This window comes from Bombus bifarius, unplaced genomic scaffold (genome assembly GCF_011952205.1).
Source record: "Bombus bifarius isolate JDL3187 unplaced genomic scaffold, Bbif_JDL3187 scf7180000008286, whole genome shotgun sequence".
Classification (NCBI taxonomy): Eukaryota; Metazoa; Arthropoda; class Insecta; order Hymenoptera; family Apidae; genus Bombus; species Bombus bifarius.
In genome coordinates, this window is record NW_022884569.1 from 297,791 (window position 1) to 324,301 (window position 26,511).

At 44.1% G+C, this 26,511-nt stretch overlaps 1 protein-coding gene across 4 annotated transcripts in view; it reads right to left on the reverse strand.

Moving 5' to 3' along the window:
* Positions 1 to 26,511, reverse strand: part of LOC117212256 (SH3 and multiple ankyrin repeat domains protein 3) — a 177,696-nt gene that overhangs the window by 82,020 nt on the left and 69,165 nt on the right. For 3 of the 4 annotated variants that reach the window (XM_033456884.1, XM_033456883.1, XM_033456879.1), the window contains exon 2: positions 23,348 to 23,409. The gene's annotated coding sequence lies outside the window, so the exon portion shown is untranslated. Of the gene's footprint in view, positions 1 to 23,343; positions 23,410 to 26,511 lie in introns of all 4 variants that reach the window. The other variant, XM_033456880.1, reaches the window with a different exon arrangement.

A 26,511-nucleotide genomic window follows, 5' to 3' on the forward strand; every position in this document is an offset into this window, starting at 1 on the left:
TGTACGTCGCTCGTTTTCGCCTTAGCTCTCCCCGTTTTTTTCTCCTCTTCTTCGTCTCCACTAGCTTCTATCCACTGGCTCTTCCTTCTATACACATCGATTTCTCTCGTCTCGATATCTCGCGCTCGCTCCGCGAAAAGCCACTCAACCCGCGAATTTCTGTCGGCTTTTATTCAGCTGCCGCTTCTTTCTCCTTTATTAATCCCGAACGTTTTACCATGGTAATTTCGTTGCTCTCTTTGCCGCAGGATTTTCGACAGATTACGGACAACTCTTTCCCCCAGCGCGTTAATTCTTTCAAATCCCATCAGCTACGATCAGCCAAGTCTTCGAACCTTTGCCCTCGAAGGGCACGAGGGAGAACGCCGGAGAAAGGAAAGACGATACGGAACAGGCGAGAAGGCACAATTTCGAAGCCCCCTTTTTAATTAAGCGGGCAAACGAGCTTTCGACGATCGTACGAGTCACCGATAAACCTTTAACGACAGCCGGGTCCCCTCGAACAGACTTCCCTCCCACGTTGTAGAAATCTTGCTTCCCCCTCTTATTATTTTCCTTAATATCCACTCATCGACGATGCAATTTCCAAGCACTCGGTTCACTTTAACGACTCCATAGTTTCACTAAATCCCCGACGTTTTCTAAAAATGAATTTTCTTTTTTCTTCTACCGGCTTCGACAAAGTCTAACGATTTGTCTTTGGTTCGTCGCGAGCAAACTTTACCGTGGCCATTTCGATATTAGATTTCACGGAACGACAAAGACGAAACGCATCGTCGACTTTTATACACTCGCTGCACCGGTAAGCGAAAAACGTTTCAGGAAAGCCGACGAACACGCTGGAGAGTAAAAATGCAGAAGAATGGAGAAGACGAGATCGCGTGTTCGATCGATCGTGAGAAGTGTCACGGGTCGAATCTATTTATTTCTGGCACGTATTTGCCTACATCGACACGCGACACTCGAATCGGAATCCGCACTGCGGATCTCCCTTTGTCTTCGAATCGATGCGCACGTCTCTAAATAAAACGATATATTTCTATTACGTAAACTACGAAAACTTACGAAAACAGATTCGCTTTTAGAGAAGTAATTTTTACGGATATCTACCAGGAAGATACAATGGAGATATAATCAAGGTAGCGGAGAGGAACATAAATTAGAAAAACGTTGAAAACAAGTACATGTACAACGCTCCGATAATTAATATCCGAGCTTTGTTATTAAAGTTGGTAAAAAGTTCGGCATATTTAGCCTGGTCGTAATTCGATACTCGAGATTTCCAACGTAAACGTTATAATTAACTGAACTGACAGTAATTCTTCTCGCCTTGCGTCTTATTACGACACACAAACTACGTCGCGCGATCGTAGGTTCAGTCAAAATTCAGGACACGTAATCGAATATCAGGCTGGCAATTTATAACGAAAGAAACTGAAACTGGAAAAGACAAAACTGCGAGATACAAGAAAACTCCAAGCAGATGAAGAAAGATGGTAAAATAGAAGCAAAGGTCAGACGCTCGGTTTATTTGGATGGCCAATGCAGGAGATTTTTAAAAGGTCAAGTTTGCTCCGATTTATATATTTACCGATCTCTGTTCCTCCGTACTGTACGCGTATCTAAACACCTATCTCGTGTTTATCGACTTGCTTATTTTTGGCACGTGTTCACGTTCGATGAGAACACCGACTCCGACTGCATTTTCTCCGAGTGTCCGTGGATCCGCAGTGCGGAGGATCGCGATGTTACAACACGTGCTGGCCAGCTCGGCCGTCTCTGGCCTCGCCACCGCAGCTCACCTGTCATTTAGCGGTGGCTTTAATGGAAAACGAGTGCCGCTGCCACAATGCAAGTACATTCTTCGCCGGATATAACGAACCGATATCGCGGCCTGCTTGATCGTCCCGAGCGACGACAGCACGTTTGCGGAGCCGGTCTCGGAAAACCACGCCGCGATCCCCGCGAATCTCCTTATAAAACACAGGCTCTACAGGCTTAACCGCGTCTCGGTTTCGTTCGAGTTTAACGTTGTCATCGCGCAATAAACACGCTGAAAGGTGAGTGCCATTGGCGTGCGATCTCTTGGTTTCCAGCGAACTTTGCGGTATCCCAGTCGTTGGGTCTTTGTTCGGTTTAGCTGCGGCTCGCGGTGATCGATGAAGCGGTTGGTTAATGGATTTTAGAAACCGAAAGTGCCGGCTCCGACGATGATTCATCCGTGTACCTGATCGTACAGTTATGAGTTACGAGAGTATCCTGGTTTAGAACGCTACTTTTCAGAGTATGCATTTTTTCGAAATTCTTTCTCTGAGAAATTACGAGATTCTTTTATAGATCAGATTTTGCATGTATAGTAATTAAAGTTCGGAGAATATTCACCATGTAGAAGATGTCGCTACTGGGTACGGCCGCTTTTCTTCTCAATTTGGAATCGTGGAAGAAAAATCGGACTCCGGTCGCCGAGATTCGAACCCGGGTTCCGAATGTTCGTAACCTAAGGCGCTAACCACTGCGCTGCCATCGTCCGACACTAGTTAGTGTCAAGTGGTGGTGTCTGCTATCGAGTGCCACCACAGGCCTTTTTTCCACGATGCTACAACCATATTTTTTTTCCAGCGAAAACACGATCCCTGAATATCGGTAGATATTTCGCGCGAAAGAACGAGATTGAGAATTTTCGTAAGTAATTTTATAACACGACTGTTTGAAGTGAAGTGGTTATTTTCGAATCAGGACATTGGCATGTTCGCAGCATTCTGTCTAGCGTTACCAATTACGATGTTTTTCAGATTTTTTCCGTCGCCGTTTCTCGTTAGTCGAAACTATTACAAATTCGATATAGCGATCAGAGTAATTAACAGGCCGTGGATTTCTACGTTGTATTTGGGATACAGAGATATTGGGAAGGTAGGGAAATTTGCAGGTGCAAAAACGTACAGATTGCGTATAATATGCAGCAATATCTAAAATATCCGAATTAGAGTATTCGTTATAATAATTGACGAAATTACTAAAGCAAATTTCGATGAAACGAAAATTACTGAAAGTTGAATGTTCAACAAGCTTGGCAAATCAGCCCGTAACGATACCGAGCTCGGCGATACGTCACGCGATCTCAACACCATATCAGCCTCTGCATATTTAAGGGGTTAAAACTCATACAGCGATGCGATACTATAAAGGAAAATTAATGTTGAAGCGTGAGTTTGTCGTCAGAAATACGAGTTCCTTAAATAAACGCCAACGAGGGAAACAGCTTGCGTAGTGGTAGCTGCAACGCGGAGGGCGAACCGGAAGCTCGTAGAAAGTCGGAGCGGAAGCCGCGGGCTAAGTCGTTCCGGTAGTTCATGTTGGTGTTGGGGTGACACGAACAGGGGACGGGGGAAGGGCGTGGAATTTTTCGCGAGGGGCGGCCGAAAAGTTTCTGTCTCCGAAGAAACTTCGCTCGAGACAAAGCGCGAGAAAAACAAAAATGAGATGCGTCGTCGCGTCGTCGCGACTCGTATTTTTACGAGGCGTATTTGCAAGGGAAAGAAGACGCTGGTATAACGACTGGGGCTGAAGAAATTAAAAACGCGTTTGATGACTTTGTTCGGCCGTAAACGCGCCTGACGAACATGATGTCGCAACGACCGCGTTACATACATGGCACATAAAATTAAGCCTCTCTCCGCAAAACATCCGAATTATACGACTTTGCTGTTAATAACTGTCGCTGTTTATTTCGTAAACGCTCGACTAACAGTTTCTGAATACGAGGCTGAGAATCGACCGGCTTATTTACGTTAATCAACGCGAATTTACGCGTAAATAGACGTCTACACCTGGGTAGATGTCGTGGCTTGATAGCATCGCCACGTCTATTATCGTAGAGTTCGACGACGACAGGTTTATCGAACAATTTCCTTTAGAAGCAAATTATTGGAAAACTTCAGGATAGAAGTTGTTCTTATTGGTATCTGTATCATACTCGTAATTCGATCCCCAGTCGGTAAATTAACACAGTTTACGATGTTGTAACTGGAATAAAATCCTACAAGAATCTGCAAGTGAATTTGATTTAACGATTCGTTTATTTGATCCTGAAATGAAGAGTATGTTAAATACAGTTTTTCTTTTTAATATCAGCTTGCTTATGTAAAATTATAATCGCAAAATCTCTAAAGAGAATAAAATTTCTGAGAAATGCAAGATCCAGGGAGACAACAGAGAGACAATTTCAGGAGTTAGTAGCTGGAGTAAGTAGAATGACACGCTACAAGAATTCCATTTGTCTGAATCCGTGATGAAATAAACAGTTCATAGAACTGCAGCTCATATTGCAAGTTCATATTCAGCAGAGTGGATTTTATAATAGGAATTCTACAGTATTCTACAGTGCAGTAGAAGTTCACATTCAGCTGAGTGGATTCTACAGTGAAACTTCGTTTATTTGAATGAAATATTAGCGTGCCACGGAAGTTTGCCAATAAATTGTACGCGGGTCAAAGATGTCTTTCAGCTCGTTAAACTCGATATTATCTGTACGTCTAGAGACAAGACCGAGGAGTTATTCGATTGTCGGCGACTTCGGTTTCCAGATATTTTTCCATGTTAGTTTCATCAACGTTGCCTCGATAGGGAAATTGGTAATTGACGTTCCGGGTACACGCGCCCCTTTCGCGGACGGCCCTGTTTCGGTTCAAGCTATCGATCTTACCAAGGGAAACAGAGAGAGACAGAAAGAGAGAGACAATATCGAGGAGAGAGAGAGAGAGGGAGCAACAGAGAGCGAGCAAGGAGCGAGGGCTACGCTGGCCTGCGTTATTAACTCGTTGCGAAGTTTAGATAGTCGCGTAAATTTAGCGACGTTCTCTGGTGCGGTATATTTGCGAGGTGCCAAAACCTCGAGAGGTCTACCTAGCGCGAACACGCGTTGTTTTCGAATGATGGCGAGTCGTAGATGAAAACGAGGCAGCTCGTAGATCGGAGAAGCGCATTGGTTGGCTCTCGAAACGCAAGCGGCACCTGCTTCGAACCATCGAGAGGGGCTCGTGACGCAAGGATGCGTTTTCCAACGTGACTCATCGATCCAGTGTGACACGGAGTTTTGATTTATCTCCAATTTTGGCCGGTCGATCTACGATTCATGACTCGTGACGGGAAAAGTGTGTTTTCCAACGCGAGCCATTAATCCAACACAACATAGTTTTCGGGATTTATTTCGAACGTTGGGCGGCCGGAATCGCTGATACGTCAAAATTTTGTGAAATTTGTTATCGATCGAATTTGAACAGAGAAGGTCTTGGATCGCGAAGGGGGATAAAACTCTCGGGTCGGCGAGAATAGAAGGAAAAGGGGAGGAAAAGGTATGTGTACGTTGTCGTCGGACCGTCGTATCCGGCGTTTTAGCTCGTTAGAGTGGAAAGGATCGGCGCTGACAGACCCTCGCAGTCCAGGACGACGGTACATGTCAAAAGAGATTCGAGCGAGCGTGCTTTTCCTTGGCAGACCCGGCCGATCTCCCTGCGGTGGTCCCGGGTCTCGCGACGCCGTGACACCACGCAACCGCGGAGGAACTTGGAGCCAAGAAGATCACAGACCTTCGCGACGCTGTGTCAACCGGCGAAATAGTACCAGTCGTGCAATTTTTCAAAAACTTTGCAGGAGTTGATCGGGTGGTTCTTTGGGTCACCCTTTCTCAGCCTGACGTCCAGCTTGTCGCGTATGTTTGCCAGAGTCTACGAAGGAAGAACGATTCGTCCCACACGATTATGCGAGAAGTTGGAAAGTTCTTGGCTACGACATCTTCCAGACTCGCGAAATTAAGTTTGTGTCTTGCTATTGTTCTGCTCGGGCCCGGACTGTCGTCATCTTGCCGTCGTTAGCGCTTGATTCGGGAAACATACGTTTTACTCTAAGGACGGAACACCAAACTACCGGCCATGAAAGCGTTAGATCATCTGCCGGTTACATTTATTGGAAAACGTTAACAATTATTTCGTTTAATATTTCGAGACGCGTACATCGCGAATGAGATAACAGATTTACGATGAAATAGTTAAAAAATTAGAGCATTCGATTTGTATCAAATATCGATAGACATCGCGATACTTAGCCCGGTAGCGTATAGTGTACGTAGCAACTGTGTAGTATCGCTATGCGACGTGCACTGCACGGAACAACTTGCAGGCAACTCGATGTGTTGTATCACGCTGGTCGAGCAAACCAAAGTTGAGGCAGCTCGAACCATGGAGTTTCAATTAGATCTGGTCATAATAATGCTCGATCCCGGCCGGCATGGCGGTCGATGGTTGATGACCCTCCTGGACCCCAGAGGAGATATCCACCCCGAAGGGTTCGCGAGCCTTTTCTTCCACCTTCGTGATACCGAGTTGTTAGTCACGGCGTTTCCGGGTTGCAGAACGAGATTCTTTCTAGCGATCACGACGTGTCACGCCACGTTCCCTCGTGTCTCCGTCTCCCTTTGCTTCCACTTTCTTCTCCTTCTTACTACGACGTATCGATGCTTTCGTCTCTTTCTTATTCCACTCTATTCCAACTTATAGTCGTCGGTACGAAACGATCGTCGCCCGAAGCCGATCCGACACCGATGCACGAGAAACCGACGCTGGCTAACGTAATCACCGATGATTCTCCGGCGATCGCGTAAATTCCGATTTACTTTTCCTCCGCGACAACGTGCCACAGACTCGCTCTCTTAATCCTGCAGACCTCGTAATCCCAGAGATTTCTCGGAAAACTTTTTACTATCGCTTGAACGAATATTAATTCTCGAAGAGCGTGGCGTCGTTTCCAGCAGAGACACGGCAATCTTGGCGAAGATGTGGAGAGGCTAGAGACGTTGGTCCGACCAATTCAACGTGGTTCGAGCAGCTTCATATTCTCAAGGGAAAGGAAAGTCGAGTTGCCAATATTCCACCGATACTCGGAGCATCTCGCTCGAGGAATCCGTGCGCCGAAGGATTTCACCGTAATTGCACCAAATCGTTGACAGAAAGGACAAATCGTCTTTTGGCCGATTCCCGGCTATCGCGGATGACGTATCTAGGTCATCGGACCACTTCACTCCAGGGAGATCCCCGACGAAAAGAAATTCATCAGTCCGAAAAGGGTGCGATCGATTGCTCGTCGAGGGAGCAGTCGAGGGATTGACCATGGACGATGAATAGCGACAGCTACGAATCGAACGAGAACGCCAACACGGTGTCCTCGTGTACCAATATCGCGTGAGCCGGAGCAACTACGAATTGCCAGCTTTTTCTAACGATTTTTCGTTTGTGCGAATACTATTTTCTAAAATTTACCTCGAAATTTGCGATAATAAAAGGCCATCTCTTTGCGACGACTACACGACAATGACAAAGTTCGTGAAACATGTTCATTAAGTTTTTAAATGTTTTTCGAGATGTCGAATATTAATCACATCGTTGGCTCGAAATGGAGTTGATCAGTTGGCTTTCGAGAGATATTAGGTTGTCCGAAAAGTTTCTTTCCTTTCATAAAGTGACAATAGATAAACAACAATTTCCGTTTTATATTGTTTCATTGAATTAGCTATGATCCATTTCGTTCTATTTCTATTATTATGTTCGTGCATAATTCAATAAACTAATATAAAAGAAAAAACATCGTGCGTCTATTATTTCCTTATAAAACGAAAGCAACTGTTCAAACAACCTAATATTTACTATACTTGATACTTTGTTAACAATCACGATTAATCAAGTTAATCAAGGCGGCCGGATCTTGTTACAGCGGATCTTGAATGAAATTTTAAAAATGTTTCACGCGCGTAATATATTCGTGAAACGTGTCTACGAACACTTTCCTGGGCCACTGTGTACCATATGAAAGTCATCTGCTTGCAGGACCATATTTTCGAGGAGCGACTGGCGCTATATATACTCGTGTTTCTCGTTCCACACGTATTTTCATTTACTATCGAGACGGTCGATAGGCTACGTCGTGACCGATGCAACACCTAATCTCAGCGAAACCTTAGGGTCTCGAGTATTAAGATCGAGACCTGCCCGCTGGTAGATAAGTGGGCTTTTGTTCCCCTTGGAGAAACAGCGAGCCGTGCAGTTTCCAACGTTCCCGTATAGTTGCGCAAAATTCAGCTGTAAAAAGGGTCGCACGAACGATTCTTATTTCTGCAATTTACGCGATCGCATATCTCCTGTCTGCTGTTCAAGAAAAATCTCTCTAGGGAGGTCAGAATATCCGTCATTTGCTCCTACAATTGAGTAATCCGTGAATTTCAGATGAAGAAGGGGAAAAAGCGAACGTCGAGTACAGTAGGCCATTCATTTATCACAGCTTTATTTACTGACACGAAATAAAATGTACAACAGGTACGTTCAACCGTATCTATATGTACATACAATGCTTGAAACATCCACGTGGCGTTAAAGTCTAATACAACGAATGATCTAATAATATCGAGGAATTTATAATCTCAGAATGGTCTAACGAACGAGGTTCCATAGAAAATAATTGTCAAAGACTCGAATAATTTTTCAGGTATATTTCATTTCTTGTAAGCGCCTCGATACCTGCGAACGAGGACACACAGCTGCCAATATTTACAGCAAATTCAATCTTTCCTACTGCTTTTATTTCCCAGTTACTTTACCCTAGGAAGTCTATTTCATTGTTACCATACGTGTACACAACGTGTCTATCTTCCCAGGTCAAAAAATGCTGACCTTCAACCCTCGCACCCTTCTCCCACTCTTTTACTTATTTAGCTTTGACGTCACCAAGGCATACACACTCTCTCTCTCTCTCTCCCCCGGCACTCTTACGATTCTTAGTTTATACCTTAAATTTACAACTTATACTATTCTGAGAAAACTCGAACTTAAATAGATAATAGACCAAGCGTATACCCCGTTTTTTTGATATTACAAAAATTTCTTGGAATTTTCCAATAAACGTAACGACTAAAAATCCTAGTATTGTACTTACTACCCAGTAGTATACTTATGTATGTACAGGACATACTCCTGCTAATATTTACCGCAAATTGAGTCTTTCCTACTGCTTTTACTTTCCAGTTGCTTTACCCTAAGAAGTCTATTTCATCTCTACCATACGTGTTTCGTCATGTAAAATACAAAACAATCTAAAATTTGTTGAAATTTTCCAACAAACGTGACGAGTAGATATCCTAGTACTTACTAGCCAGTAGTATACTTAGGTACGTACAGCAACTATCTGTCTATCGACAGGTTCGAACGAATGGAACTGTACAGTAGCTTCGATAGAAAATTTCACCAAGGACAGATTAGATCTGGCGTTTAGAATCTAACAAGTAAGATAGGATTCGGGGGCAACATCCGGCCGGTTAACGCGCTATTTTCAAGCCGAGCCTTCTGTACGCGGCTTGTCCCATTGTTCGCGAATAATGGCACCGTTGTACACGCGTGTCGTGCCGATTATGTCACGTACCGGGACGCGTGGAATGCATACAAAGAAAAACGCTCCTCTGCCCCGTGTCTGCCGTGGCTTCACGAACATCGAGCTCCAGCTCCAACCAACCAGTGTTCTCACCGTCGTGTCGCGTCGCGTCGCGACGAAACCGCGGAGCCAAACGTGAGAAAGAGGAAGTCGTCGATCCCTCGGGCTTCGATGGAACGCGCGGACCCACACAGACCGATCAACGCGATCTCTGACGCACCCTGAAAGCAGATGAGCCGCCACCGATTCCGTTTAAACGCGCCATCGTTATTTTCTCTAATCGAGACGCGAGGGATTCTCCGCTGACAAAATGCACATTCGTTCTACACCGCAACTATCGAATAGTATAGCGAGAAGATACGATGGTTCGAGTTCTCGTGTAGTTATAGTTATATCTACTTTGTTACGTAATAGATTATGATAGACACGAATAATCGATAGGTTTTGGGTCGCGTGGTTCTCTTGTATAGCACGTTCTACGTGATATGCATGTGTACGATACGATGGTACGGTGGAAGATGGAACGCGTAGAAACCTGGCTAATTATACTTTAATTACGGAAAATTTGTGTAAATGGATTCAGTATATGTATAAGATATTTTTCTTTATTTTTCTAACACGTGGAAATTCTGCTTTATTCTTAATTTAAATTTAATGGCGAATTACGCGAGTGAATTTAAGCAACACGCAAGTTAACGAAAAGAAGCTAATTTTTACCGTATTATTTAAACGTATGAACGTTTTCAATTCAGTTTACCCAGCCACGTTCGTAAAGTAAGTGAAACACGAAAGAATCCTACACGCAGGCCGATAATTTTATCAAATGCGGTTTAATAAAAGAAATTATACAGCGGGAAACGTATATTGGCCGCGATGTTAAAGGAACTTGTTTGTGGGTAGGTTAGGTCTACCACTGACTAAACCGCAGCAGCCACCTAAGAGCGAGAGATTCATTCAGCAGTCGATTTGAATCGAAAGGAAACGCGAGCCGGGCACCACAATGAATGAAAATCGCGAGAAACCAGGAAGCACGGTGACCACGTTTGCAGCCGCGTACCGATCACTCTCACGGTATTCCTCGGCGTTATCTGAGCGACTTGTTCGCAACCATCGTGCCAAGACGATTATTCAGAGAATTACAATATCGTGCGAACTTTTCTACATCTTCGTCTTCTATATAAGCTAATGTAAAATTGTAAAAATTTGTAAAATTGATCAAGCTTCAAAGTACATACACCGGTTTCGATTGCTAAAACAGAAATTTTTGAACGAATATTAACAAAAAAAAATATGGTTCTCGAGCTTTTTCAGTAAGACGTTAACTTGCAATCTTATAATCTTACAACGTTAGATACGTTGACGTTTAATTCATAAATCACGTTTGCAATCTGAAATTCAAGATGCTTTCGCTTTGGCGTCATTTCCAACTGACGAGTGTGTCTGTATGGTTCTAGCTGCGACTAGATCAACGACACGTCCACTTGATACATTTAATACGCTTTGATTCGTAGTTATATCGGCTATGTTATAGCTATACCTGACTATATTCTTTCCACCAAGAGTACATAGTCGAGCAGAACCAAAGGAGGAACGCTTCGAGATGCAGTTGATGCGCGTTTATTTTAACTCGTCCCCGAAGGTTCGCCGGTTCTCCACGTGGGAATAATTAACACCGGTAAGACCGAGGGCTTTGCCCCTTTCGACGGATGATTAATGAAACGTGTTATCATCCCCTACATGTAACGGCCGATGTAACATCAGACGCGCGTTTGGTCGCGCTACGCCGAGACATTAATTCGATCGACGCTTCCTGGAAAGTGCATCGAGCAAAACACGCTTGCCAGTTGACTAAATCGCCGGTTTTCTTCCGATCAACCGCTGAGAGCAGAGTATACAAGAGTGTACATCGTACGTATATAAAGAACGCAATGGTTCGCTCGATTGCCATTTCACGACGATCTTTCCCACCGGAAGAATCTCCTTCCTATCGATCCATTAACTCACTCTTCAGTCTCTTAAACATTTTCCATCTAACTGTTTGCACTTATACCGAGCTTTTTCCCCTCGCAGCTGTAACTCCTTTGCGTAATCGAAGCGCTTCCTTTGAGAAGAAGGTCCACACGACAGAACGGTGAATCGAGTAAACTGTGCGGGAGGTTTCAGTTCCAGTTTTTCTAATATTAGATACGTTTGAATTGGTAATTTACGTTATCATCTAAAAGGTCGAAAAATTTGACAAAAGTGGTTCTCGTCGCCAGCTTCTCGATTGCTTCGAGCCGAATTCAATTTGCCAGGATCGTGGTAGAATCTGCGGTTGTATTGTACCTTCGTTCAAAGGGATTTCGTATTTTCAGAATCTTACGATGATTTTATAACAATTCGATCTTTCGCTAGAAAATAACATCTATACGTATTTACCATAAACCTACAGGTTCTTCTTTCAGCAATTTTCGCCATCTTATCGATTCGAATTCGATTGGTCAGGATCGTACTGAAAGGTGATCGCTCGTACCAAAGAAATTCCAAAAGGAATATCAAATTTTCGGCGCCTTGTACTTTGCATGGAAGAGACTCTGAACTCTCAGCGTTCGATCAGCCTTCGGGGATTTTTCCCGATCGAACGGCCCGATTCGTAAGATTTTCTCGCGTCTCGCAATCCCTTTCTATTCAGCCGGGGCACGGCGAGCGCGCGTGAACGCACTCGATTGCATTTCCCTGCAACCTTCTGGGAATCTCGCGTCGCTCGTGCGTTTCGAGGAGCAGTGTGAGAACCGACGGATCGAAAGGTTTCGACACGGTCGAGCGGTTAATTAGAATTTCCAGGGGCTAGACAGGGCCCCGATACGGACGGTGGAAAACTCGCATCGACCACGCGCAACGTCATCCTCGTCGAACGATTCATCAGCGTGCAGTTCCTCTTCTTAATTACCTCGTTTGGGAAGACCTTCCTTCCGTACCTCGTTAACGGACCGTGCTACTTTTCCTCCGACGAAAATTCTCCTCTACGATAAAAAAAAATCCGTCTTGTTATAACGGGCAACGTTGTTATCGGAATAATTTAGCTTCGCGAGGAACGAGAACGATCGGAATGATCGAACAGCACGCGGAAGAACAGTCCGCGAGCGCACGCGCCGCCGTTCTCACAGCTTTCGAGATGCATCCAGGTGTGGAGCAGTCTGTAGGTCAGTTACACTGTTACTGTTACCGTCCAGGCTATTACCGGTTATCGCGCGCCACGCCAACGGTACGCGCAGCGTTCGTTCGCAGTGGAATTCTGCTTTGAGCGCGAACGTGATCGCGCCGATGCAAGTAGCGCTCGCCTACCTTCCACACTACCTCGAATTAAACACCGTGAGTCGAATTTTCAGACTACGATCGGAAGTACGTTCTTTCTACAGGATGAATTGTAATTCTATGTACATGTCTGGTTCTTGGAAGGAAAAAGGGAAGGAGGAGAATCTATAAGTAGGATTGTCACTGATCGTGTTCTTTGTTTGAAAATGATCTGGGACGGTTAACGCGTAGCGTTGACAAAACCATCGATACCGCGAGAAATTCTTAATTAATTGCCGCATATGGTGGCTAATTAAATGCGAAACACGGGACGCCGCTGGCGCCGCTGCCGGGCATACCTCCCGCATCGTACTTCCACTTTTTCCTCTCTTCTCTCTTATTACCACGCTTCTTCGTTTTATCTACTTGTTTGCCATAGAGTGGAATGGAATTCAATGGCGTTAGGATCTATGCGACGTGTGTTGCGCGAGGATAAAAATTTTAATTAACGGAGTAAAACATATTGTGTTTGTATTTTCCATGTACCATTTTCGTGTAGATCGTATCACGAGCTATATAAGTACGAGATCGTAACGCGTGAAACGTTTGCTTCGCTAAAATAAATATCTGCGTATTCGCTTTTCAGCGGAGTAACATTATTAATTTAGTTGCAAGTATATTACGTCGTTGGACTGGTCACAGTTTTCACATCGAGATACGACGTTTTTCTAACGTTATTTTCGAAAAATGTCGTCGCTTCCAGTTTTATAAATACCTCGTAGATACATTCTCATTCTCGAAGATGATATCGCTAGGAAATTTAAATAATCCACGACAAATAGTAGCTTCATTGGTAGCGCCATCTTCGAAGACTCCATCTATTTTACGATCTATTCCACGATAAACTGCAAACCAACGCATTTCATTTTCCCCTCATTGAACGAACAAAATTGTCCGCGATCATTATCGTTGACGAAAACTTACATCGTACCGTATCGTGTGTAAATTATTCGTATTGCAATGTAAACATATCCTTCCATCGCAGACCGCAATGTTGGGAAGGGGTTAATCGCCCTATTGCCGCGTTTCTATAGAGTTCACGCTCGTTACAGCCGTTACTCGTCTCCGTATACCTGCTATTTTTATTTTCAATTTCCTCGGAAGCACCGCGGCGTCGGACAGTCGATCGATAGTCCATCCACTTTCTCCGGTCGTCGGCGAGAAGGCAGCGTGAGAGAATTTTCGCCTTTCAGACCAAAGGGCCGACAGCGAATCTTCCTATTTCTTTTTTCTCACTCTGCTCCGGGCTACTCTTTATACCTAACGCGCGGCGCGAAATTCTGGTCGATCAACTGGCGGGGAATCTGGCCGTGGCGCGGTCGTCTATCGGCGTTAATTCCAGGCATCGAGGCGTCATTATGACTAATGAGCTAGGCGGGACGTGGCTCTTTGATCCGCGACGTTAGAATTAGTGCCCGGCGCGGCGCAGCCATCTCGCGAGCCCGGATAAAATGGGATAAGGCTGAAAAAGGGAGCGAGAAAAACGCTGGCCGAATATATCGACCACACCCATCGTGTTCTCGACGCGTGTATCGCGGCTCTTTTTATTATTCCAACCAGGCCAACCCCCTCACCCCTATCATTGATTTCGACACCTCCTGCGGTATAAGGGCAAAAAGCCTGTTGGCGAGAGGAACATCGTTTTTTACCCCGTCTGAATCGACCGTTAAATTTATTTACATTTTAGATCAACTCCGTAACCTGCATTGTTTCACCGATTGCGGTGGCAATTATCGGTAATTCAGTTTATGCAAATTGATTGGATTAATTGCTCGTGAATTAATATCGTGCCGCGTCGTTCGATTACCGCGTCGACTACCACGACGTCGTTTGGGATTTTCCATTTAAAAGAATCGATTCGAAGCGGCAACTGCGTAGGAAGCGTGCCGCGCGAGTGTGTACAGTCATGCTGACTCGATATTGGCTCACCGTCAAAGTCGCCGTTGTTTTATATCGTTCGCTTTGAAAGAATACAAGGCTATCGAGATTCTACGTTTTTGTCGAAAATAAATTTCGTAATACTCGATGTATACTTTTATCGCAACAGCTTCGTACAACGCGTACGTACAGTGATCCACGGAAGCTTTCCTACACCTTATGAAAATGTTATCGTTATTATTCAACAAATTATAATTCCATTTAATACTTCGCGCTTGAGATACACGTACGAATTATCGATGGCTAATTTTGAAAAATTTACTCTCGAAGAAATTGGTCCCTTCGTCGTGGACATCGCACGAGTACGCGAAGAAAGGTTGTCCGGAAAGTGTCTTTCTTTCGCAAACGTGTCTTTTACAACGATGTACCTTCGTACAAACGTGAAACCAAGTGAAATGTCTGTGAAATGTCGCGGTGTTTATCTCAACAGAACAAAATGGATCGTACGTAATTCGACAAAATAACGTTGTACGCTTATTATTTCCTCATAAAACGAAAGAAAGTTTTCGGACAACCTGATACAACTATACGAATAGTTACGACGATTCGCGAATCATTATGAATTCCTTACCTTAATATCTATCGTGTCGATAGATAGCTATTGGGTTGGCAACTAAGTGATTGCGGATTCTGTCATTAGGTGGTATTGACAAAATCCGCAATCACTTAGTTGCCAACTCAACAGTTGTATCGAAAGAGCAAAGTCAGACGCGGCAAAATCCACGGTAGCTTTCAAAATGGTTGCATAGTTGTAAAAACGAAACAAAGCAACCGAATATATTATCGATCAGAGCACTTGCTTTTTATTTTAGCCCGCAGCCAGACAGATTCGTGTGCACGTTCGATTCTCCTCCTATACTTTTGTACGGCACATGGTCGTGTCTAGTTCTGCGTGCCACCAAAGAAACGTAAAACGCACACAACCGTCGCGTCTACCTTGAACATCAACATGCAAAGTTGACGGGTCACGATAGCGTTCTTTTCGCAGCTCGAACGGTTGCCGATCCGAGTCGTGCACGAACTACATCCCTGTCATGGTCCTCGCGATAGCCTCCTCCCAGTTGCTCTTTTTAAACTTCATTCTCGATAGCGTGCCTTTACCTTTTAATCCGTGCCGTGTAAAATCTTCGGCGAGAGAAACTCCTACCACCCACCGTGGCTGTAAGATTATCTTCAACTTCGCCGAGTGAAAAATTGACACGAAGCTTACAGAAGATGGCAGGTGGTTTTCCATAGTAGCGCCAGCTCTGATCGATCAAACTGCCCGGCCGTTTATACGTACAACCCCGTTCATAAATATTGGGGTAGTCGAGGGATACCAGATAAAACGAGAAATCTCCGAGAAACTTATCAAAGGTTCGGTAGATATTGCGTTTTAAAATAACAAATGTATACACGGTACATCGATAAAACACGTTATCCATGAAACGATCTATCGTTTACGTAGATTACATCGATTACGTGGTATTTGTTAATTATAGCGAATTCAAATAATGATAAATAATGGTACATCTTTATTCGTGAAATCTGTTTCTAAATACTAGGTTGATGAAAGGAAACGTTAAAATACTCGATCAGCGTGCATGAGTGGAATTATCGCTTTTTACAGCCCTTTAAGTTAATAAAATAAGCTCACAGCCTCGAGATTATTATCTCGTCTAGAATCTCAGAAAAAAATGCCACATAAATCGTACGTATAATTCTGCCCTATTAATTTAACATTCGCTTCTAATTAAGCGAATATATATATAATTAATCGTTTCCTTAGGTATCTCGATCGATCGACCACGTTTCGTGCGAGATTAACGGACGTTCTAATACTTGCGAGCAGGACTGTACATCCATCGATTATACACAACGCAAAATCTACTTTTACTATCTTATTTCAGTTTCTGTAAAAATTCGCCAACCTCGACCACGTACACGGCGTCTAAAAATTCCGCCGCATTCAGACACACGCGCTGAAACGAGCGAACGATTAGAGATCGCTGGCGAAAAGGAAAGACCGAAATCACTAGCGTGGCTCGCCGGACGTTTATTCAGGGTGCGTACCCTTGTATATCGGTGGACGGCCTGTCCGCGGTGGACCCTGTAATTATAAAGGACCGGTTTTCTCTGGCGTGTACACCTATGGTATACATACGGTGTACGCTCTCGCCGTTCTCCCGTTTGCACGTAATCGACGTTCAACTTTTCCGTGCTCTCTGGCACACGGTACATTCCCATCGAGATCGAACAAGCTCATTCTATATAAAAATATCCCGCGATGCTCGCGGAAACAAATGTGCAACGAGTCGCGGTGGCGTTGCAAAACCTCCACACCTCGTTCACCTTGTCTCGTAACCTACCGTAACGACGCATTTCTCTTGGCCAAAGAACCTTTTCGACTGTGATTTTCCCGCATAGCGTTCTGTAGAGAGAAAGTTGAGCAACGCGATCTCTGGACACCGAGTTAGGACCGGACAAAACTTTCGACATTTTTCATGTTTTTTGGGTAGAATCGAAAGGTACCAGCAGAGAGAACCGTACAGTTAATAAAAAGATTCGGCGACCAATTAAAACGGCTGAGAGCGCCACGTACGAGTGCAACGTTATCGTTAATTTTCTGTTATTTAATGTAATTTTCAAGCAGCATGCTTTGATGAAAAATTTGATCGCAGTTCAGGATGCGATGTTCTTTGACATTTCTACCATTAATCGCCATTTAATAATTGCGTCGATAATATCGCGGCCATCTCTTGTAATTCACAGTTATATTGCGGTGAATTATTATTTCTATATTCCTTGCCGTAAACGTCCACGTTTATCGTTAAAGATTATTAATTATTTGGAATTCAATAATTCCCAGGGTACGAATACTTTTAAAACTCATTAAAATCCTCATTTCGAAAGAAGTTACGTCTGGTAATAAACAAATAAACGAACAAGTATGAGAAGAGTTACAGAATTTTGAACAAAAATTTTAACACTCGATATTCAGTTAACTGCTTATTAAATTCATCGATTTACTTCACTTTGATTTATTCCATTGGTCCAGTATGATACTTGAGAAGCGCAGAATTGCGAATGAAGAACGTGTCTGGTGAAAGCTAATATTCCGAGTTATCAGCTACGAGCTTTTTAAAAAGCGATATAAATAAAAGTGGTACGAAATGAACAAAAATGAAGAGAGGTGTCGTTAGCTCGGCCAGACGAGATTCCGTGGCCAAACGTACGCTTTGCGATCGGAATCCTTTCACGGTCTAGTGTATGCGTGCTCTCGGGAGGCTACGGGCATTTCTAATGCTCGATCGTGGTCAGAATTACCCGTGCCGCGTTAATAAACCGCCGCTCGAGCCCGGTATCGCGTGTCGCGAAATTCCAGCCAGCTGAGTCACACGAGAACGCGGCCCGATTGCCCGACCACTTCGATCGATTCTACTTCTATCGTTCCGATTTGGTATCGAAGTTGAAGTCGTAAAGACTACAATTAATACGCGCAACTATCATCGTTCTAACTAGAAATCTTTGGCGATGAGATATTGATTTACAATTTTGTTCCAAAGATATTCGTTTCAACAATCTCGCGCAATCGTAATGATAAGACAGCAAAGATCGTAACTAAGTTAAGCAATAAACTGGATTAACGTGCAGATCGTGTTAAGATGTATCTAATCTTCTTTTCGGGTCATATTTTCAATCGTATCTAATAGATTTTGTGATAAACGTCTCGTCAACAAATTTTACCGATATAATCAGGATCCAGTTACGGCGAGCTAAAAATTTTCTGCGATAAGAATTCGACTACTTTCGTGACCCGTGATGTATATCTAGCGTTTGGAATTTTTACACGGCGTTAGAGTGACGTAAGAATTTCCATAATAACGTAGCAATGAAATCACTGTCTCCACGAGTCGTTGAAATTTACGGATCGATCGATTTCGAATTAGAACGAACGAAGGAATTTCGCGTTGTAAGTTCGATTACAAAGTTGGCGAGTAATTTTATAGAGCGGCGTTCTTTCGCCTGGACTGCTTCAGTACAAACTCGATCTATCGTATAAAGTGGTTGCCAAAGTGGCGATTAGAATCACGCCGATGTTCGATCGTTATCGATAATCCGCGGAGGCGATCAGCGATTCCCGTAGCCGCGAATCTGTCGATCATGCACCGCACTAACTCCGTGGAATGATCGAGTTGCCCAATCGAATTGCAGATCGAATTATTTCGCTGGAAGTTCAATTTCTTCTCTCTTTCTCTCTCTCTCTCTCTCTCTCTGCACGATTCTCGTTTTTCTTTACGTTTCATTGAACTCGCTCCAGCATCGTGGCAAAACTAATCGTTTGTGGAATTTTATTCGATAAATGGGAAGCACTTCGTCAGTTATGAATCTTCTCAACGGGGAACATGAATGGTTCGCTCGTAATCGAATATCTTTCGAGCGGAAAGAAGGATCAAATAACCGATAAATGCGTAATAAATAAGCAATTAAGTAAAGAGCTCGATCGATAACTAATCTTGCACTTTTAGAATATGAAAAACAGCCAACGAGAGATCAGATTATAAATAGATTAGGAATTATAAATCCTAGGTTTCTCTTTTGCGATTTTGTAACCACGCGTCCAAGAGAATAATCAAACGATCTACGATTAGCGAAACTTGTAGAGTTTCCGTTTCTCTTATTGTCAAACTTGCTCGCTGAACGTCCTAGCAACTCCCGATTCGTAAAATTTCGCTAATAACGTTAATTCGATCGTGCAAGGAGTCCCAGCAAGCTGAGTCCCGGTGTATCGAACGTCTCGTCGTTGTCCAAACCGTACAAGAAAAAAATGATCGTTGTGTCGATTATATGGGAGGCGGATGGTGCACCGCTCGAATTAGCACGATCGACGCGTGTTCGCGAGCACGTGCCTCGAATGCGATTCGTCGAGTTTCGCCGGAAAGAGAAAGAGGTTCGGGCGATCTTTTCGACGTTGTGGGTTTTCCAGCCGCGCCTATCCTTTCACGTTTATCGATAAATGAAAACGCCAGACGCTTTCGAACGAACGCGACAAACGAGTTTACGATTTTCTTCGCGATGCCGCGCTGCGATTCGAACTCGAAGAAGGTGGTCGTATCGATTGTAGTAGAGGCGGGTATTCGCGGAATGACGCAGATACGGTGAACAAAAGGCCAAGGTCAGGATGTGTCGAGCAATGGTCTTATTAATTTTGAAGCTCGACAGCCGGGGGCTTTAGGGTGCGACGGAAGAAATAAGAGGGTAAAGAAAGTGGGCCAGCCTGTGACGTGGTTCTGTACACAATGCACGATTGTACAATGCAAACGAGCTCGGATCGGTCCTTTTGTACTGCACGGGCCAATAATCTACCTGGACCAAAAAAAACCCGACGAAACCAGACTCCTTCGTTAAGCTTCTTCTCGACTGCACGAATTGATTTTGTTGAGGTTATTCGATGTGTAAACAGAGAAACTCGTGGATAAATTGTAAGGTAGAAAATATATGTAAATAGAAGCGTAATTATAAGTAAGAATACAATTTGAGCTGTTCCAGATCCGCACGCTAGCTGTGTTACCCGATAACTGAAAAACCCCGAAGCCAACGTCACCTGTCTACTGTTTATGGTCTGTCTTCGTCGTAGTCTTTTGTCTACGCGCTGTCGATGGCTTCGGTGCTTGAGAAAACTAAAAAAGACCAGATGTAGAATTTTCTTAGAAGTGGTGACCACTTCAACAGATTTCACCAACGTGATTCGAACGTACTTACCATGGAATCGTTTCGTCGTCGATCGATGTTCGTAGTTAGTTTAGTTGTCGTTTGCAATTTATTCTCAATGTCCCTATGTTCACAGGAAAACTGCTAGTTTCTCGTTCGACATCTGTACGCCGCGTCTTGCAAGCGTAAAACGTATTATTTGATCGTCGTTCGATGAAACACGATAAAAAGGATTTGTAATTTGTAATGAAAATAAGAAGAACGAAGATATATATTTCGCATCTGTTTCAAAATAAATTATTGAAAGCTATCGTTCCATCGTCGACGGAGAATTTCTCACAATGTATCACAATCTGGGCTATGGGAGTTGCAGGGTTAATGGGTTAATAATTCGAGTGGTCTCTTCGTTCAATTAGATGCAGAGTCGGACACGTGTTCAATGAGCGGAATCAATATATCCGAAGAAATATGTCAGCTACGCGACCTATCGTCGTAACGTCGTCGCGATCGATGACCGCGCGTCTAATTGCTGCTATTTTATCACGCTCGTTCAAACTTCTACGATCATCGATTCGTCTCGATCGCGATTAATGCCCAATTTAGTCAGGCGAAAAATCACCAACGCCGACAAATGAAACAGCGAACGCGCGTTATCGCAGATTTTCGCAGCTGTACGGTATTCCATCGTATTACGAAAGCAGGAAGTCTCGGTTCGAACAAGTCTGACGGTTAAACGCGGATCCTAACTGTACCGTGCGTACAAATACCACGCGTACTAGCGGCTCGTGTCGGAGTGCGCTCGAGTTCGCGACAGGATGCACGCCGCGGCGTCAAGGTGCAGCTTGTGCTATCGGCGAATCTACCGTTCGAGGCAAATAGCAATTTTTTCTCGAAGCTTTTAATTAGACGACGGTGCTCGCGAGATTAGAGGCTGGACTCTGTTCTTCGGCTAGCAGCGAAGAAGTGGTAACGGTAAATCAAGAGCGCGGACAAGCACCGAGGAACAAAACGCCAGGTTGCTGCAACCATTTCGATTACGATCTACTACGGTACAGATTCACCGTGTTACCTATGCGTATACCTGTACGCCCTTCTCTCAAGATCCTTCTCTTCCGATCGAACGTCGATCGCCTTCGGGCGACGCCTAGCATCGTTTTAGGCTAGCGAATTTTTCTCGCACGGTATCGTAACGGAGTGCTGCAGCGTCTCTGAATACAAAGCGATGTATATACAGCGGTAAAGTAACGTACATTTATGCGTACGTAAGTATACCGTCGCCGAAAACGCTGCAACACGCTTCGCCTTCTGAATTCCGTTACTATTACAGTCGTAAGGTCCATCTTTAAATACGATCATTTTACTTCTAGAATTTGTTCAAATTTCCTAAAAGCTTCGGCCAATAAAACAGTTACGTTCGAATATAAACATAGCCCACGCCAATGATCCAGCTATTGCTGCGAACCAATATGTTCGTTTATTCGTTCTTTCAATTCGCGATCTGATGCGTGGAAAAACGAACGATCGCACACAGTTTTTCGATCGACACCTGTCTGTTCTCGTACGGTTTAACGCGTTAATCTTTGAGCAAACCTTTGACCACGGCAACGATCTCCAGTCCATACGTTCGTTACGCTGGAACGTGCTGTTCCATGGCGCCTAGATTACTAGAACCGATTAATCGATACCAGGTTACCAAAGTACGTGTTTGTTCGAGTTACGTTTAGTCCGTGTATCGAGTATAGCGGAGAAGCTTGGAACGTCTGTTATTCGCACGATTCGGTCTTATCGTTGTAAGTCGAACGAACGATAATGCGCTACTTTTTTACCGCGTTACTCGTTTCAGTCAGCTCCTCGAGGGTTAATATTAATAATACCGTGCGTGCAACCTAGTGAACGATCACTCGCGAAGCGGAATTGCGGCTCGATACAAAGTTCAGCGGCGTAACGCGCGCCGCTAGCCTGCGTCCTAGTTTCCGACAACTGAAGATCGTGGCGATATCATCGTTCGCACGATGCGCAAATAACAAAACACGTCCAACTGAGTACGGGTATGTTCCGCAATCTACAGTGGTGCGTTTAGACCGAGCGAACGAACGCTCGCTTTTCTCTCGCTTTATTCAAATTTCCGAACGAAATGTGTTAACGCCGAATTAGAAATCGAACGTTCGTAGCGATCGAACGGAAAACTTCAAAGAATCGAGCAAGCTTTTTTTTGCAGCGTTCTAGATCAATTGTCAGACGTCGAATCGACGTTCGTTTACGCCGTCATTTTACCAAATTCCTGCAAAATGGGAAAAGAGAGGGCGTTCGCTCGGTCTAAACTCACCTTAAGCCACGCTTTATACACCGACACATGCATTCTTCGAGAGCGAGAAGAAAAATCGGTTGTCGTGGGCGATCGAGCGCGGGAATTCGATGGAAATTCGATGGAAATTCAATTCTCGATTCTTTCGTCGCGCGGATGGAACAATTTGCGAATCGTCGAGGGCAAGTTTAATCGAAAAAGTCTTCGGGGCTGTGTAACTCGCTCGATCGCGAATAGCAGGGAAAAGCGGAAGAACGAAGAAGAAATAGTGGCGGATGAAGAATGAAAAGGTTAACGGGGAACGTCGCGGCAACGCGGTTCGTTTTAGCGTTGTTCCCCGGGTCGCTAAGCAACGGCATGCTTTTAGCGCTTTCGTTCGAGTGGTAGCTTTTGTCTCGAGATCAAAAGATCCTCGAGCGTTCGGCTAACTAGCGGTTTTCGAATCGTTCCGACTTGGCACCAGAGGAGCGACCATCGTTCAAATGAAAATTCGGTCAAAATATCCCTTCTCTATTGGAAGTTGTTGTCCTTGCGCGTATCGAAACATGGAACTGTGTGCCGCAGCATCATAAATAATTGATAGCAAACAGAGAGAAGGGGGTACTTACTCACCATAATCGGAGCGCAATCTCGCCGACCAGATATGGACGAAGAAGGTATGGCAAGAGCAGCATCTGCAACGAAACACAAGCCATTCTTTTAGCAGCTAATTCACCGTTATATCTCGCTCACAATGAAACTTCCTACTCGCGTCTGCCTCGTTCGCCGTTAGCGAAAAAAAGGAGAAAAAAAAGAAAGAAATCGTTCGATGGACGACGATCCTTTCGAGGATCATATCTGGTACATATTTCGTGTCTCATCGAGAGAATCGTTCCCGATGTGTAATTCTGTCCTACTTTAATAAAAATATTCTGCGTTTATTCGTTTCTTAAGATATTTCTCAATATTCAAAGTTTATATTTAAAGTTAACATTTCAAGCTATACTAGGCAAGCTTTTACGAGATAACGACGATATGTTTTAAACCGAAGAAAAACGGGATGACAGAAGGAAAATGATAGAACTTTAGTTTCCTTCGGTTTCGAAATAGCAAACAAGATATCCGAAGCAAGGTAGGCAGATATCGATCGTTGGGCTTTAACGTCAAATATCGATTATCACAAGATTCAAGATGAATGGAGAAAATGGAAAGTTATTAGGAGGGAAGGGATCGACGGGCAAGCTCGCTCGTACTGGCGATAAATCAACGTTACACAATGCCAACAGCTTGTTTTCCAGGGTAATCTGTTTACAGATTACCGATAAGCTGATTAGCAAACGCGTGGTTGACTTGGTCGTACGCGAACAGCTCGCAGCTTCTCCAGAATAAACGCTCGTACTCCGAGAAGCTTCGACGTTCAAAGCAGAAACGATCGATGCCGTAACCAAAGCAAACGCGACAAAGAATTCCATTTCCTCGGAAACCTAACAGGGAAAAGGCGTTTCGAGGTATCGCTACCTCCTGCACTACCGATTCGCCAATTCTCTTCCTCGTCATGAATAACGCACCTTCCCTGCTATTTCGATTCAATTTCTAGCACCATCCTTTGCTCCTCGGCATTCCCCTTTATCGCTGTTCCTGTTCGATGCGTAAACGGTCTCGAAATTTCTTTACTACGCTCGTTCTTTGCGTCTGTTTAACAACTGTATCAGCGAACGAGAACTATAGGGTTATCAAACAGCGACGATAAAGAACGCGGATAAGATAAAGCCACGAGTACATAAGAAGATCTAATTCTCTGTATGAAATCTGATTTTTAATCGAGTGTGTTTACTTTCTTATGCTCACAGTCGTAAACTCGTATTTCCTTGGTTCTTTTTCTTATCACGTTAAGTGGCATCGAGTGATCACCGGTGAGAGCCGCGTTACTCAATTTTTTCCAGCGATTAAAACACGATAAGTTCCGACGACTAAAAAGTTTTCGACCACGCGAATGTCTTAGATAACAAAGGCGATACGATGGTTTGGAAAAATTAAATATTATGGCGTACAAAGTATATCTCGATCTGTTTTAGAAATTTCATTTAAAAAACGCTTAGTTATCTCCATAATTACGACGCGGTATAAATGAATCAATTGAGATGGAAAGAAGCAGGTGCTGCGAAATCCTTTCGTCCCCTCCTTCGATTCGTCATCGACCAAGAGCTCTCGTTTGAATGTTTATATCTCCGTCTCTCGGAAATCGACTCCGCTCAGTCGCCATCGCTATCGCTAACACGTCCAGTTCGGTAAACAATTATGTCCCTTTATTATCTCCGCTGGCAGGGAAAAATCTATAAAATTCGCGTGGCGGTGAACGCGTAAACCGACGAACCAAAGCGAATTGCATTGCACGCGCTACCCACGTTGGAACTGCAAAAACACCGACGAAAAAACGAATAGTCGTCGTGATTCCGGCTCGCTCACGCGACTATTAATTATCCGCTGAAAACCGAGAAAGAAACCGCCGGTAATTCGGCTTTTTTAAACGAGAACCACGCGTTCGCTTTCAATCGGCATGGACCGAGACGTGGCGTGACGAGACTGGACCACCCCGGCCGGACTAATTTCCAGGAACGATTCGTAGAGATCGTGCAGAAAATCGTGCGTTCCATCCGCGATTTCGAAAACGCTCCGAGTAACAGGCTGAGAAAATGTTTCGGCAGACGGTGGTGTTTCAGAAAACGAGGAGTAGATGGTGTCTGAACGGTGCAAGTTACTTGGCCGAATTTAACGCACAGTTTAAGCGGATCTGGCCGTGGGTAAGCGGCAACTTGGTACCGTGAAAGAGCGAGTGTAATTAGGGAACCGAGTAACCACCTCGGATTAACTTGCTGGATAACGATCGGTTAGTCCGTCGCTCTGTTCCTCCCCTTAGATTTTAATCCTTCGATCTTTTAAGCACGAGTACATTAATTCTAAATCGGCGAACGTGAAAAAATGGTAAAGTCAAATACGGTATATGTTTGTCGATAAAATAGCTATCGATAATCGAGCTTAATATCGAGATACAGGTTTCCGAGAATTTCCATCTACGGACACAAATATTATTTTGTCTCGCTTCTAGTGGTTTGTCTTCCGATAACGATAGACATCAAGACAAATTTAAAGTACGTACAATCAGTTTCTTACACTTTGCGGAATTTCCTTGGTCTTCCGACGATTTACGAATTTTCTGCAACACCGGCGTGCAACTGTTTGAAGCACCTTCCTGGAAATCCTTTGTTCGAGGAACGGGACGGGACCGAGCATCCGGTGTCGAATTTAATACAGTCGTAAAGTCGGAGCGCGACTTCCGAGCTGCAACCGCGACGAGGAACGTAACCGTTTCCTTGGATTTCCTAGCTCGAGCTAGGGAAACTGCTCTCTTCGTTTATTCGCGATCGCGTGTAAATTGCGCGTAAGAAACTCGAGATGTCCTTCGCTCGAAGATTTTCCTACCTTGCCTATGAGATTGTCAATTTTCTACCATATAAATACATCGCGATTGATAGCTTTCTTTTATCGATAAATTCGATCGTTGCATAAGAAAAAGACATATTAAAACATTTCGTATACGCAGGTATCGTGTCTACTTAGCCGATGTTCATGCTGTTCGCTGTTTTTTCAACAGTTGTAACAGAATTTCGAGAGAAATTAAAGCTTCGTAGCACTGTAACCGAGTCTCGAGATAAAGACGTAGAAACGGAGGACTGCACGCGTTGCATCGTCCATTGATAAGCAGATAAGGGCTAGAGCACGAGGCATCCCGGGCGTCG